Genomic DNA, 14,274 nt, shown 5'->3' on the forward strand with positions numbered 1-14,274 from the left:
CTCCTGGCCAGAATCCAGGGTTTGTGCTCATGGGGGATGGCTCATGGAGCCGCCTCAGGAGAGGGGACTAGTCCTACCCTCACTCTGTCCAGGAGCATGTACACATGTGTCTGCATCATGACTCAGTTATCAGTTCACCATTATCTTGAAGTTCAGCCTTTGATGTAGTTGTTGCTGTCATGCATAATCACATGCTCAAGTGAAGACGTAGGTGAAGATGTGGAAGGGAAAAACTGACTTGTGTCCTCAACCCATGTGCATAAGGTATCCCCTGTACAAATGAAACAGGTTAGACTCTGCAATACAGGCACTTCAAATTTGGCTCCAAGTGTTAGGGTAATGACTTCAGTCTGTTATAGCTGCTTAAAATCCAGCAATAAATTCAGTAAACCTGTGGATTAGGACGTGTAAATTTGACTTTAATGTCTGTGTTACTGAAGCTTCTTTTTCTTATTTCTCTGAGATTTCAGACCTGTCCGGTTCTGTCAGTGATGCAGGCATTTAGTCACACTGTACACTGTTTTTGTGCCCATATGTTCTGTACCTGCAGCTGATCAGGCCAGCAGGCTCCTATGTCCCTTGGATGGAAGGACCCAAAGCAGGTAACTCTGGGGCTGTCAGACCACAGCTCTGCACAGTCTGTGCTGTACTCTGGTCTCTTTAGCTGTTTGTGCCTCTTGGGGGTACAAACGCCGTGTTTAATGACATGAGTGAAGTGTGAGACTGAGGGCTCAGTACCAGCAGCAGCTCTGATTGTGTTTATGTAGAGGAGCAGATGACATTCACAGGAGCATAGATAAAGAGGAGTATGGTTTAAGCACCCACAGACTTGTAAGTAACCTTTCCTGCTCCACTGAGATAAAACTTCTAAAAAGAGGGGTGGGAACTTCTATGATTAGTTTGGGGTTTTGTTATAGCAAACCCAATGCAAAGTGAAAATTTTAACAGAACTGTGTTCTGAAAAAATGTTTTGACAGTATAGCTGACCAGACGCGTTTATGAACTCCATTCAGGGAACTTCTGAAAACCTCCTGCTAGTATCACATTCTGAAGGGGGAAAAGGATATCACTAGTGCTCCTGCTCAGATTTTTCTGGCTTATCTGAGGTTTTGCTATCATAAGTCGTAGCCTTAGGGCCAAGAAAAGATATTTTAATCAGCATTTGTCTGAGAAAACTGTGACTTTATTCAAGATCCAAACCTGTAAAATACTATCTCCATAATTTTTAAATTTTTTTAAGAACTCTTCAATGAAAAATTGAAGAGTTTCCAGGTGTTTCTATTTGGGGATGAAAGAAAAGTTCAGTAGAAATCCAATTATCAATGGGAAAGCAGGATGACAGAAATTTTTCAAAGATTTACAGTTTATTATTATTATGATTTTTCCTCTCTTTCTTAGGCAGACGTGTAGTTTTGCTTTCTAAAAAGATATTGTTTGACATGCCTTGGTTAGTTTCAGTTGCCTAATTTTGATTCCACAAGAACTGTTTGAGTTTTAGTTTTTACACATTTTATACTAGTCATCCTTCTTCAAACACTCTCACTCTTAACACAGGAAATCATAGAAGAAGAAAACAAGCTTTAGCATTTGTAACAATTGCCACAAAGTGGTGAAACTTTGTGACAGAAGGAACACAATAGTGAGGAAATGAAGTGCTTTTTTGGACGAAGGGCATATAGCTGACTGTGGTTTTCACTTTTCATTGTGTTCTTTCTCACCTGTTTGAAGGTTTCCTCTCTATGTGTCACTTCTATGCTGTTAGAAGTTATGTCTTTTGTTAAATAATTCAGAGCTTTCCAGTCTGCCAATCAGGGAAGGATTAAAGCTATGGTGTTTGGTTTTTTTCTTTCTTTCCTACTCTTTTCTCTTTCTTTTCTTTTTCTTTCTTTCTTTTTCTTTTCTTTGCCTTTCTTTCTTTCTTTCTTTGCTTGCTTCTCTCTATTTTGCTTACAAAACAGAAAATGAGAAGGCAAAATGAAAAGAAATTAGTACCTATTACAGACGTACTATAGCTGTTAGATTGCTCCTGAAAGCAGTCAGAGGAAGAGGTCATAGCAGGAATCATATTTTACACTGTGCTCTCTTGTGAAAGCAAACATTCTATTAAATCACATCACTGTTTCTGATTTAACTTTTTAATTCTAACTTTTTTTTTCTACTTTTAATTAATGATGTTTTAAGTGAAATCTTATTTGCAAGGTTCAGCATAAGAAACTTATTTGAAGCTACAATTTGCATACAAAATTATGAATCAATTTTAAAATAACTGAAATTCCATTGGTTTGGGCTTGTCTTCATTAATATGGAGATACAAAAAGTCTTTGCTTGAGGTAGATCACACTAGATCTACTTTGGGATCTTCTTGACATTTGTCCTCTTACATCATGTGTTTTAGCAAGGAAAGCAACAAGCAAATAATGAGCTCCTCCACGACTGTGGAGGATAATCTCAGTGAAGCTGATGCTCCAAACACTGTGAAACATACAATAATCTAGAAAGAGCTTAAATATAAATTGCTGAAATTTAGCCATAACATTAACGATTCAATTTTGCTTCCCTTCTCCCAGGCAATACTCTTGAGAAAAGAATGGCAACAAACCATGAGTGGTATCAGCTGACAAAAGGGTTCTAAGCTTGTCTTTGTCCAGTGGTTGCAGAAATTGATAAATATTCCCAGAATCAGACAAAGGATTTTACTAATTTACTCAGTTGTTTTGTGGATAATCTACTAGATTTGGCCACAAGCCCAAATTCATGACATGGGAAGGGTTGTCAAAACCACTTTAAATTGGCTTTGTTCACTCTCATAACAGCTGTCAGAGGGTTGTGATGAGCAGAATCTCCTAAAAGGCCCTTTAGAATCCTTCAACTCATGAAAAAAAGTACATTGTATATTATGCTATTCAATACTATTGCTCAGTATCAACGTAAGACCATAAACCAGAGATTTTATTGACCTAGATACATAATTTCCAGACATCTGACTGTTCTTCTTCTCTTCTCACCCTCTGCCATCAACATCATCACCAAGCTGCCCATATGTTTGTAAGAAATAAGGGCTTGGATAGAACCCAGGAGCCTCCAGATTAACTAAAGCATGAATAAGGAAACACATTACACAACTGACAGACAACAAGTTGAGAAAGTATTTATCTACTGACTGTCAAGGAAAGTGTGCTTTGAAGGTCCTACTGCATTTATACCTTAAGCTATATGGTGAAATAGCAGCATTCGCTGTTACACTTTCCTCTTTTCCTTACCTGCGTGCCTGAACATTAAACATTTGTTTCGGTGAGATAAAAAGCTCCTTTTTTGTCCTAAAAAACTGTCTTTTTTGGGGGGTAATATTTCACAAGTGAGCTTGTATGGAGTTGCTTTCATGAATGTGCTTAGACATTCCCCAGTAAAAAATGGATAATATGGCAGAGAGCAGTGCTTTACATATAGCCAAACAGATTTTGCTCAACTAACTGGGCTTTTTAGCTTTTCAGAAAATGTATCTCTATCCTTAAGCTCCTCTTCTCTGCAGTGCTGCTGCCTGTGCAGAGGCTATCTGCTGAGGCAAGGTGAGCACATGGTACTGTTAACAGGGCATGGTCTCTCATAAAAACTGTAAGCATCTTTCTCTGTCTCTTTCCTCTGTCTGCAGAACCTCTTTAGTCTCATGACATTCACCAGTTCCAAAGTTCACTTGCTGAACTTCATTTTTCCTGAGGTATGCCTTAGATCTATCTGTCAACGTAGTAAAATTTTATTCTCGTATTCAAGTTTTTCTATAAAGAATGTGAGGACTGAAATAAACATATTTGTAATTTAAATGCAGAACTTTAAATTGTTTGGTTTCTCTAGAAGCTGAATACAGAAGATCCTCATGTCATTTACCTTCTTGTTTTGCATGTTTTTAAGCATAACTAGTGGACTTAAGTTGTACTGATTGTATACACTAAGTCCTGATATTGTTTTATGTGTACACATTGTATTTGAATTCTGATACTTGCTATACAAGGGGAATACTCAGAAAAAGTGAATATTTCGGTAATTCTGAGCTCATTTACACTCATATAAGTCTATGCAATTGTAGACTACTCATGAAAAAAAATAATGCAAAAACCATACTTATTTAAAGCTAGTCTCATAATCTTTAATGCAGTATTATTTTCTATTTTTACAGTTTGCAGTTGTGTAAATCTTCATTGTTCTCCAAAGAGAAACCTATTGTGAATAGTATCTGATGTAGAAATAACACAAATCTTTCCTTATGTTTTATGGTTTCAAAAGTAAAACAGAGCTACAGAGCATAACATAGAGATATTTTTTTTGCAAAGATGAAAGAATGCATCTGAACACAATCTGATTCTGTGCCTTATGTTTGCTGCCTAAAGATTCAGCTTCATAAGATGCAAAGTTCTCTGTCCTTCAGTCCCTGTGACTTCCTGTAAGGTGATAATTGCAGCTAGTTCCTGAGGGGATCACTCAAGCCTATCTGAGTGAAGGAAGAGCTAGATCCCAAATCTAGACATGCTGTGCCTGGAAAATGGACTCTGTGCCTTGTGTCTGGAGTTTTTGCTGCACCAAGTCCATCAAGATAATCTGTCAAGGGTTTACCATGACCTTCATGAAGAAAGCACAAGTGTTCTGTCTGCGTCTGGATGACAAAGCAGTTGCCTCAATCCTGTTTCTCATGTCTGACTGGAACATGCACAGCCTTGTGAACCAGGCTCTGCTGTGTAACTAAATAAACATATTGGCCCATAAGAAGGAGCTGACTATTTGCCTCAGGTTCTTCAAGGTTTTGCTGGTTCTTGGACATAAGCACTCTGGATCACCCTCAGTGACTTGCTTCCCAAAATCCAGCCTGATTAACTGGATCAATTTCTCTAGTGCTTTGCAAGAAATTAATCTCAGTAGTGTATATTGAACAGTTAATTACATTGTTTTGCATCCCTGTAAAAGGCTCCTCAGCACATATTTCTAAAACCAGGTTTAGCACTCAGCTTTGCTGCAGGGTTGCCCACCCTGAAGTGAAAGGTGAAAGATGTCACTAATGAGGAAATTTAATTAACCTCTCTAAGGCAGATCTAGTGGCCCTCATCATTAAAATATTATTTAGGACATAGTTTGGAGGCAAGTACCATAAAAAATCCAAACCTTATATAAAAAAAAGTTCTCCTTGTCTGCTAATACACAAGATGGTAAAAACCTTTGCACAAGGTGAGACAAACTGCCTGGCAGTGAATGTTTTTAAGTACAAACAAGTGAACCGATACTCTTGACCAGAGTCTTCAAAGTTGCTTCAAACAAAAGTGTTACCTTTTTAGTGCCTCCCCTGTCTCAACAGTGTTTGTTGCATATATTACATTTTCTTCAAGGTGATTTGAATGTACATACTCTGTGTTTGAAAACTTCTTTGTTTTCTGTTCATGAAAGATCATTTATTCATATTTGATTTTATCCCCCTTGTCTTTGTCCTTATTTGGACTTCACATGCCTGGGAGATACAAATGTATAGAAAATAATCCATATTGCTTTATATTGGATTCATGTATATTACAAAGGAAAATTCCCATAGCATTAGGATTATGTGTGTATAAATTCCTCTTAGAAGTGTACCCTTAGTGAGAGCAGAATACTAAGAAGCTAAGATAGAAGATGAATTTCAACACTAGAATGGTTCTGATTCCTCCAAGACAGTTTGGGTTCTAATGATCCTGATTAAAGAAAGAGGATGTTAATGTAGAAGGCACAGATAAGCATTCCATATTGCTTTTTGATGTGTTATAGTTAAGGTAAGACCTATTGGTACCATCTGTCACTTACAACCAAACAACATAGAAAATATAAAAAACAGAGATTGAATTAGCATCAAAATAATAATTTAGCAGTTCTTTCCATTGCTTCTCTCAATTTTTTAATTTGTGCAATGTCAAGTAGCAGAAGCTAAAATGGCCATTAATTTAAAACACCACTTTTAATAATTTTCTTCAAAAATTAAAGCTTGTTTTTTATTAGCTAAATAAGCAGTTCTGCAAATTTATAGTGATTTAAGCTTCTATAGCCCTTCTCAATCCTTTGTAGACATCATGACTATGACTTTTAATATTATTTTTTAAAATATCGCCAATGTCCTGAGCGATTATTGAGTTCTGCTTAATTATGATCCATTTATAGAGAATTTTCTGTGTTTTCTCTCTAAAAAAAAAAAAACCACCAAAAAACCACAACACAGTTTATTCCCTCTAATATTTCAATAGGAATTTCAAGTGTTTCAATGGCATTTACAGTTTTTTCCTTTTGTTTACATCTTTAGGAATCATGTAGTAGAAAGTGACATTATAAAGAAAACATGGAACAAATTAACCCCTTGTCTTGTGTATACTATGTCTAATTGTATGCTGTTCCCTTCTGTGCAATCCTGTCTCTTGGAATGATCTGCCCATCCATGTGCAGATGAAGAAGTTAGGGCCTGTAAGTAGCTGAGATAAGGAAGGACTTACAAAAATTCTGTCTGTTGAGGGTCGCTGAAGGTTGATGTGCCACCTCTGACACACTGCAAACCAAGCCTCTTGAAGTCCTTCACAGGACCTAATGATGATAAAACGGAATATCTTCCAAATCAAAATAGAGTTTCTTCGTGTTCTGGGTCACTTTGGTTTTATTTTTATTCCAATATTATTGTTTAAAAGCACCGTGTGACCATGGATTTTTATTATAATAACATAGCATATATGATAATGCTCTAGCATTCAAAATAATCCAAAATAATATGAAAATAATGAAGTAATAATTGCCCTCTTTACACATGGTACTTATGTAATTATTACAGGATAAACTGATCTCATTTAAATTACCTATTTGATTATGTAATGTATGCTTTGTGAGATAGTGTTACCCAGTCCATTTATGTGTCCGTTTTGATTGACATCACTTTCACACTAACTACTTTCCTTCAGTATTCAGCTGAAATAGACTAAATTCATCATGCACTGAATGGAAACTTAAGAATAAGTGTTTAGATAATTGGGCATCAGGGATTCTTGGAAGTCTTTATTATGTGAGAGTGCCCAAATAACATCTGTTCCTACATTCCTGTTATTCAGAGTTGCTTTGTAGTTATTAGGTCTTCAGGGACATCAGAAGCAAGAAACAAAGATATGCTGAATAAAATCCACTTTATGTAAAGCCTTTTACACCCATCTAGTTAGTGAATGTGGCCTGGTTTAGGATAAGCCTGAATATCAGTAGAGAGGCGTGACTGGTTTTTGATACTCAAAAAAACCCGGGTAAGGAATACAGGCAGAAGTTGTTTAGGAGGGTACCAATGCCTAGACATTTGGTGAAACCAAAAGGGAGCCAGCTTTTTCAAGGATTGTTTCAACATCAGTAATTTTCCCCCAAATACCAGTAATTTCCAGTATATTCTCTAGAGAAGGTCATATCACAGGTTCAAAGGAAATGTAATTAAAGATAAAACATAAAAATTAATTGTTTGAGAAAAAAGGAGGACACAGGTATGGCATGAAGGGCCATACTCCTCAGAGATTAGAAGCAGCTAATCAGTTGTAAAACATCAGTTTACTGGAATTATACCTGTTGTTTATCCCAAACCCAATTTGTTTATATCATAGTTCCTTCCATGGACTAGTTTAATGGTGAATTGTGGTAGGACAAGTGAGAGATTTGTCTTTCCAGTTGACTGAAGATTAATTTCCGTCATGTCTCAACATTTTGCATGCAATCTTCCCTTCTAATTTTGTTTCAAGGTTCTACTTTTGAATAGAAATTGTTAATGGTTTTTATTTAGCACTGATTTAGCAACCACTGCTAATGAAGCACACCTTAATCTCCTGAACTTTTGAAAGCCATCAACAGGTATTCTTAAAGTGTACTGTTCTCAGAAAGTACAACAGCTTTTTTCTCTGTTCTCCTGTTAAAGAGATTGAACACAACTTGGTTTTTACTGCATACAATGATACCTGGAATTCAAAGGTAGATTTTTTTCTGTGATGTGATAGCCAAGAGAAAACTGATGAGAAAGGAGGGGCAAAATTGGGTTTTCTCTGAGAAAAATCAGGCGTATGACATTGTGCTGCTATTAACATTTCTCACAGCATAACCTTAAAATTCAGAGGAGGGGTGACTTTGAAATAATTTAGGAACATGTTCTGTGGCAATATATGGACAGGAAATTGACAGTCAGGCAATCAGTGGTTAAAGAAATGAGTTTTCCATATGTTCCATTTCACTTTAGTGATTTTCAGCATGCTCCACTTCTATTAACTAATGGTTATACAGAAGCTTTTATCTTTTACCAATATTATCTCAGATGATTACAAAATGAAACTATACTTAAAAACACAGGAAAAGGAGAGAATTGTTTAATTATAATTCATTCTTAAACAGCAGTGAATAAATATATATGAAATTAAAATTCACAGGCTTAGGAATTCAGAGGATCTTTTTCCAATTTTTTTTTTTTTGGTAGAACACCTCTTTTTTTAATTAATGAAAGATTAAAACCTAATTGTCATTCCAAAGTTAAAGTATTGTATCATGTCTAAACTACAGTTTTGGATAGCCAGAACACCAAAGCAGGGTTCTTTGCATTTTCACACATATATTACCATTTATGTTCTGGTCTCTTTTGTGCCACTGGAGAGTTAAGCTGCATTCCTATGCCTTAGCTTTACTGTCTGTAAAATGGTGATGATAGCACTGACCTCTTTAATTTTTTTACACCCCAAATCCTCTAATTCATTAAGGTGAGCAGAGGCTGGCAAAACTTGCTCATAGTTGTGAAAGTAGGGGGCTGTGATTTAAGAGTGACCTTGAAGACTTTCCAGGGGCTAACGTGGGTCTGTGAGAGCAGCTGTACTCAGGATTATGTAAATGCCTAAAACAGATGTCTGTATGGTAGTAAACCACCAGCATGAAAGCTAGGCAGCAATAAGGAAAGCTAAGGAAGTAGTGATGAACTGAGTCTAGAGCTGCTCCCAGCTCTGTCCGCCTGTGCCACAAATTCACTGGGCAACAGAGAGACTCCAGCCCTGGAGGGGGCAGAGGGGAGGTCAGTCCCTAGATCTGTGGTTCCCTGATGGGAACACAGCCTCTTCACATCATCTAGTCCCTAGCAGTGGCTTCTCAAACTCTTCTCCTCACCTAATTTTCAGCACAGCATTAGATACAACGATAGTTAGAATCTAGTGGTCCTTGCCCTTCCTACAGGGCTGTGTTATAACCTGCTAATTAGTTATATAAACATACTTGTTATCATCTTCACCAACGGCAGTCACATGTCAGTCTTCCATTGAAGTCTCTACAGACCAATAAATAAAATCTGCTTCTAAGTTAATAGTTTATAATAAATTTTAGCCAGTATGTCATTGAAAACAATGTTACATTGAAATTAATGTAACAAAATTAATGTTAACAAAACATTGAAATTAATGTTATTCATATTTGCTTTTACCAAACTGGAGATAATATAACGTGGGATTTCTGTGTATTTCCTCCCTAACTACTGTTCTGATTTTGTTTCTTACTTGCTTACTCCAGATGTTCCGAACCCTTTGGCAATGGCTACAAATTTTGGTGAAGTGGTCCCTCTCTGTTTTCCACTGCTTTTCTGTTAATTTTAATAAGTTGCTGATAAAGTCTGTAAAGAAGAACTGCTCAGAATAATAATTTCTTCTGAACATCCCTGACTGAAAGTAAGGAAAAAAAGGAAGAAAGGAAGCAGATTTTAAGTACTGTTTCTCCTGCAGTCTGTCACCCTCTTCAGTATCCACAATGTGTCATGAACCTCATGAGATATGAAAAGATCACTTGCGCTTTGTGCATGATTAAAAAATGCAAGGAATTTCCTGTAAAGAAATAACTATAGCTTTCTGTAGAATTTAATTTCTGGAGCCCAAAATTCAGATATGCTTTTGGATGGAATTTTGTTCCCATTTAGTATCAAATGATGGTACGATAAGCCTAAACCTTATATTCTTTTCTTTTCAATAGGAATTTATTCTGTTAAGAAGTTGTGAAAAAACCCTGTGAAATAAACAATGGGATGTGTTACATTATTAAAATGATTATTTACAGCTTCTGAAAACAGCCTGGTTTTAAATTCATGCCTCCTACTGAGGTATTTTCTATACATTCAACGGAACCTTTTCCAAAGATGTTTTTCTTTTTCTTCTTCTGAAGTAGTTATAAAGACATTATTTCAAATTATTTGCCAATAAGACTATAATTATAAAAAGCTATCAGACTGCTTTCCATAATCCACTGATTTACTCAAAAATTCAGTTGCTTTGTATCTGGTTTCTGCTTATAATTTGTACACCAACAGTGTGTAAAAATGTGCAGCTTTCCTTCTATCTGCATCTCTCCAGCTTTTCATAAGTGTCTCTGTCTGTGTTATTGTTAAAGGGAAAAATATTCTTTACTGTCTTTTTCTTTAAAAAAAAAAAGTAATTTAAATCCTTCCACATTAGATAGAAAATATTCCAGCCCTTGATAGAGGTGCTGGTACAGATAAAATCCAAACCAAGATGCACGTGAACATTATTGGATTTATTGCTTTCTATCTATCTGATCTCCTTCCTTCCTTTTGATATAAAGGTATTTGATTGAGACCTATAATTGTAAATATTTTTTGATATTCTGATTATTTGAGGGTTTTTCAAAGTATTGCACACTTTGAAGTATTTAAAAATATATTTAATAAACTTCTAAAGATCTAATACTTAAATATTAGGTATTTATGCCATAGAATTTTGTTATTTTCCAGTGAAACAGCATTCATTTAACCCTGAGTTTACTGATCTAGTGGTATTACCATGATATCCCAATGATTTTAGCTCATACCCTAGAACTGTAAAAATGGTAAGCAATAAAGTCAGGTATTTACACCAATGATTTGTGTCCTTAAGACAAAATGGTGTGCACATATATTTAAGCTTAGGAGATCTACGGTATCTCTTAGTAATTTTGAAATATTGCAATTGCCATGTTAGATCTAATGGTGCAGCTTAATTACAAGCTAATGGGACAAAAGCATAATTTCTGTATCTGTTTTAGGTTGTGCATAATATTCCTGATGTATGTAGTTCTGTTATGAATTATCTTTGGACACAAATTCTTTCAGATGTGACAGGTCAGATTATACATTCAGTACAATTTTTGCTTGGTAGACTGTCATGAAGTAAAGAGAACAGTGGGTACCTTCTGAATGCAAAATTATTTAACCTGATGATTTATAATATTTTTTTAATTAGTTCACCTTTGATTTCAATAAATAATCCTTGATGAAATGAGAATCTGTCCCGTCTTCATGTTCTTAGTTAAAGAAACAGTTCTTCTAATTTCCATTGTAGATTTAAAAAATACTGAAATTAATTGACTTCACTTGGCCAGGTCTCTTCCAATGTTAAAAGTTCATACAAGTATTTTGTCATGTCTCAGAAGAATGCAAGATTTATCTCTAATAAATACCATCATGGTTTTGGAGCAGAAAGACAGATGTAGTCCAAACCAGTTTACCTCATGTCCATTCCTTACCCTAACTCAAACGAAAGATTCTTGTGCTTTGCTTTCCGGAATGGGCAGAAATGAGGTGAATTGGAGCACCATACCAAACCACAAATGTGTCCTTGAAACTTTCCTTCAGGTAAAGGTGGCACTGAGGGCATGGAGCTGCTCTAATTTTCATGTTGTTACAGTGGTTGCAAAATGACTCTTTCCCTTGTTAAAATGGCCAAATGAAATTACCCTCCTCCATTTCTTTTTTGTTTTTTTTTTTTTCTGTCTCATATTACTGAGGCTGATAGAGGTGAGGATTTAGGCTTTAAAATGTACAGTAACTGAACCATTTCATCTTAACACTCATCAGAGTAAAGAAGTGTGCATTTTTCCCCCGGAAAAAAGAATGGTTGCAGAAGGTATGCAATTTAGCAGCAAAATATACTTAAAAAAAATTCACAGTGTCCTAGAATGCTTTAGGCTGTCAGGGACATTAAAGACCACCAAGTTCCAGCCCTCTGCCATGGGGATGGGCACCTTCCACTAAACTGGGTTGCTCAAAGCTCCACTCAGTCTGGCTTTCAAGACTTTCAGGGACGGAATGTCCATAGCTTCTCTGGGAAACTTGTTCAAACATCTCACTCCCCATTTTGAGTATATTGAGACTAAGTGCATAACAAATCTCCATAGGTCTGATTCAAGAGATTTACTTCTCAGCATCAAAATCATGCTGAATGTTTCTACTTCTCTCTGCCATTCCTCAGAAACTGGTATAAAATACTTTCCTGTTTTCTATTAAATTGAAGTTGAATGATGCAGAAAACTTCCATCCACACTCAGTCCTAAGGTTAACACATATCCCTGGTATTTGATGTGGCAGAGCTTTGACTGTAGGCACAATTAGTCTTTCTGAGCCCTCATTGTCTAAAGAGCTTGACCTGATTGGAGAAGGCAATAAGAAACTATGACTTTCCTTATGATCTTGTACAGCCAAGAAAAGTTCACCTGTTTTAATTTTACACCATGTAGGAGTGTTTTATTTAGCAAGTATTTTTTGTGCACTGTTTTTCCAAAGCATTTTGAAAAGTAGGGCAGTTTTTCCCTTTGGCAGCATTGTCTCGTCAATAGAATAAGGTTGATATTTAGGAAAGACTTCTCTCACAGACTCTTTTTCTGATTTTATTCCTTTGTGACTCCAAACCAAGATTTGTGAGTAGCACTTACTCTGAGAATTTAGGCTCTGCTTAGCCTTGAGTGGATGGGAATAGTTTAAAATACTGAAATATTCAAATAGATACAGCGGAAGTGTGGATATATTTCACTGGCCAAGGAATGCATGCTATCTGAAATCTCCAAGCCTCACATTCTGAAAAGTGTCATTAAACACTGGAATATTCTCTGACAGGTTGTATAGCTTTCATGTTACATATTTATATCATGCAGCTAAACCTCCTCTTTGCTCTCAGAACTAGTGGAAAGAATGAAAAATACACAGAAAGAGAAATATTCCCTGCCAGAGTGGAGGGTCAAGCAAAACTAGACTTTTTTAGACAAAGAAAAGCTGGGATGCTGACAATGTTATCAATTAAATTTCTCCTCCTTTAAATTCTTACTTCTTGATAGGGATGGGGACAAGACACCAGCATGACACCAAGAGAAACTCACTGCTGTATGTAGCTGTGATCAAGATGATAATTTGTTAAAGTAACCAGGTATTTCTCAAGCCACTTAAATCCAAAATCCAAACTTTGCAAAAACATATTCTGTGGTAAACTTGTTTCTGTAAGGTAGAAGAAACTGAAGAAAAATTGTTAAGTGAACTGTAGCTTATGCCAAGAGTGACAGTTTGTAATGCTGAGTGTATGTATAGTGAGAGACTGAGATAAGGGAGATAATTCTGCAGAATTAATAGGAAATATTTTTCTTCTATTCATGGCCTCTTTAGTGAGGTTTCTAACAACAAAGCATAAGTACATATGTGTGCTTTATGTTATGATCTGAATACAGATTACCAACTCATTCAGCATATTTGAGGCACAACTATATATAGTTATAATATCGTCTATCTTGATGAATATAAATTATTTATCTAGCTAATATCTTATTGATATTGCTGATTTTTTTGAAAGTTAACACTTGTTCAAACCTTAGAATATTGATAGGCTTGGAACTCAGAGAATATTTTTATTATCTCTGACCCCCTTACTGGGTTGTAAAAATATTTTTCCCTATACACAAGATTTCAAATATTCATTTGATTTTGAGACAAAATAAAATAGATGCAGATATTAAGAAAAATGAAACCCAGGGTGAAAATCTATAAGAGTTATACTAAATACTGCTCCATCACCCCTGTTCTTTCTCTCCATAAATTTTTGGTTTCTTCTCTTTATCCGATCCTAAGGTGAAATTTGTGTTCAATATTTTCTGGAAGTGATGTCAATGGTTATTCTCTGAGTGTTGATGGAACAAATTAAAAGTGTCCTGATTCTCAAAAGTCCATAATGTGCAGATACTCTTATTTATATATGCAGGACTTGGTGGATTCTCAGCAATTTTAGAAATCTTTCCATTAAAGTAGGAAATTTTGTCACGTGAAGAAATTATTAGTTAAAACTGTTTCCTTTTGAATCCAACATCTGAAACTGTGCTATTTGCCATTCCTGCTTCTGAAACTGTAGACTTTATCTCCTCTAAGTCTATAGTTTTAACCCTTTTTCGCTTTCTGCTTTCCACTCATGTACCTTCTCCATCTTTCTAGTT

This window comes from Lichenostomus cassidix, chromosome 2 (assembly GCF_008360975.1).
Source record: "Lichenostomus cassidix isolate B80296 chromosome 2, HeHo_3.0, whole genome shotgun sequence".
NCBI classification, from domain to species: domain Eukaryota; kingdom Metazoa; phylum Chordata; class Aves; order Passeriformes; family Meliphagidae; genus Lichenostomus; species Lichenostomus cassidix.